Source organism: Arachis ipaensis, chromosome B08, assembly GCF_000816755.2.
Source record: "Arachis ipaensis cultivar K30076 chromosome B08, Araip1.1, whole genome shotgun sequence".
NCBI lineage: Eukaryota > Viridiplantae > Streptophyta > Magnoliopsida > Fabales > Fabaceae > Arachis > Arachis ipaensis.
This window is the reverse complement of record NC_029792.2, coordinates 123,512,163-123,515,122: the sequence shown is the minus strand read 5'-3', so window position 1 is coordinate 123,515,122 and position 2,960 is coordinate 123,512,163. Positions and strand designations below refer to the sequence as shown.

The following is a 2,960-nucleotide window of genomic DNA, read 5'->3' as shown; positions in this document are numbered from 1 at the left end:
AATCAACTATATTAGGTATATGTATATCAAAATCAACTATTAAAATTAAACAATAATATAGAATATATGTTAAAATATAAAATATATATTAAAAATAATTATATAATAATATATATATTTATATATAAAAATATAATAACTAATTTGTTAGCTAATTATTTTGTGTACATGAGATTTTTGTTATCTAAAATATGTATTAATTTATTGTTGACTGTTTTAATTTTATTGTTTTCTCATATTTATCTTATTGATGCAACTTGCACAAGGTATGCTTATTAAACAGGTGTCAACGAACTATAGCTTAAATATTATAGTCTCATTATTATTCTTATCTACAGGTTTCAAATTCGAGTCTCACTCCTAATTTTTTATAATAAAAGATATGGTTAATTAGGTGAGTGATAAGTCCAGCAATCTATGATGCACGGACACTGACACGGACACGGGACATGACACGACACAGGACACGCCAACACGCACATTTTAAAATCTTATAAGACACGGGGACACGCATTCATATAAAATATAAAGTATTTTTTTAGATAAATCGTAATGATATTTTAATATTTTATTAATATTAAAATATAAATTAATTTTTTAATAATTTTTAATGTCTTATTTTAATTATATCAAGTATTTAAAATATCTTTTTATTTTAATAAATAATAATATATACTATATCTAAATTTATTTCAAAAATATATGTTAAGAATAAGAGTGGACACGCTTGACACGTGATGGTATTTAGGTGTGTCCAAGTCATAGTTGTCAGAACCGAACCGGTGATCGAACCGGTCAGGTCACTGGGTCACTGGTTCACTGGGTCACTAGTTCAACCGTTGGGTTACTGGTTGAACCGGTTGACTCGGTCCTATGTAAATAAAAAATAAAAAATAGTTAAAAGTTTAAAATTAAAATTTAAAATACATATTTTTACTAACATTTTAAAATATCAAGTTATTTTAAAACAATATGGAACATGAACAATAAATATTTTATTATTTTTACTCTATCATAAATATTTTTATTTTGTTTTTATATTAAAATAACTATTATTTTTAAATTTTAATAATTTATTAATTAGTTTATATCTTTTATATTATTATATACTACAAGTATTTATTAAAAAATAATATTAATAGATATGATATGATTATTAAAAAATAAGTGAGTTTGTAATTACTGTTCGCACTGGTTCGATGCCTTGTACGGTTCAGATACCGGACCGGACCGGTTAGGGTCTGGTTCACTTGGTTTGACGGTCGATCTGGTCGGTCCGGTCTGATTTTTACAACTGTGGCTGATGTTCTTATTTTTTTAAGAATGATATAATAACATTATGTAAGGTTTGGATTTATATCATAATTGATGCAGTAAATATTGATTTACCTTTATTTTCGGTGTTTAAATATCTGTGTATTAATTTTTTTTATGGTGGCTGTCCCGGCAGAAGTTCCTGTTGTCACAGATGGTAAATTTGTCGTTGGTATGGAATTCAGTTCCATGAAAGCTTTTATTAAGACGATAAAATAGTATACCATACGAAGAAGCGTAGACTACCGGGTGTATGAGTCTGAGCCGTTGACATTTTATGCCAAGTGTACATAGTATGGGTCAGGGTGTGATTGGCTTATCAGGGTTAGCATGATCAGTAGGAAGTACTGTTGGGTTATAAGGAGATATAATGGTAGTCACACCTGTACCAGAGCCACCATTTCACAGGATCATTCGAAGTTGGATTTTATCACAATTGCAGAAGTAATAAAGCCGTTGGTTGAGGCTGACCCCTCCTTAAAGGTAAAATCGGTTATAGCAGAAGTGCAATCGAAGTTCAACTACACCGTTAGTTATCGAAAAGCATGGTTGGCTAAGCAAAGGGCAGTAGAAAAAATATTTGGAAGTTGGGAAGCATCGTACGAAACGTTGCCTATATGGTTTGAGGCCATGTGTCATAAGGAGCCATCAGCCGTTGTCCATTTTGAGACTATGCCTGCATATCAAGGCGATGACTTTGTGGGTGATATTCGGGTACTATATCGAGTCTTTTGGAGTTATTACCCCTGCATTAGGGCATTCGGACATTGTAAGCCAGTTGTCCAGGTGGATGAGACTCACTTGTACGGAAAGTATAAAGGTTGTCTACTAGTAGCAGTTTCACAGGATGACAACAATAATATCGTCCCAATTGCGTTTGCTATTGTGGAGGGAGAGACTTCTGATGCATGACACTTTTTATAAATTAAATAAAAGTAAACTATTTGATAGAAGATATCTATATGTATTATAATTTGCATAAATTTTAATAGAAAACATAGTGGTCTAGTGGTTGTAGAGCCCTTTGGTTTCCTTGAGGGTAGGGGTTTGAACCTTACTTCAAACATTTTGGAAATATTTTCTTTCAAGCGGTTCGGTCAGACCACCTCACCGGTTCGTACCGGTTCATACCGAGTTTGACCGGTTTAATTTCTTGTGCGGTTCAAACACTGGACTGGACCGATATAGAGTCTGGTTCATCGGTTTTTCGGTCGAACCGGTCAGTCCGGTCCGATTTTTACAACTATGGTCCAAGTGTGTCCGAAGAAGAATTCACCGGTTTTCCGGTCGAACCGGCCAGTCCGGTCCGGTTTTTACAACTATGGTCCAAGTGTGTCCGAAGAAGAATTTTTTATTTTTTATTAAGACACGATTGGACACAGCAGACACGCGTGTCAGACGAACACGCAGACACGACAATTCAGCGAAGTGTCTGTGCTTCATAGCCAGCAATCCACTAGGCGATGAGGTCCCTCCTGACCCTATTTACAGGTCTAGCAATAATAATACAAAACTATTGAAAAAAAAAAATCATTTTACAAAATATATAATTTTTTTTTGTTTGGATTTATTTCAATAATTTTTTCTTATTTTTATCTTGTAATAATTTTTTGTTTTCCTTTGTTTTGTTTATTTTCATTAGTTTT

At 32.6% G+C, this 2,960-nt stretch overlaps 1 pseudogene; it reads right to left on the bottom strand.

The window, feature by feature from the left end:
* LOC107613212 overlaps positions 1-2,960 on the bottom strand; it is an 8,721-nt pseudogene that overhangs the window by 4,297 nt on the left and 1,464 nt on the right.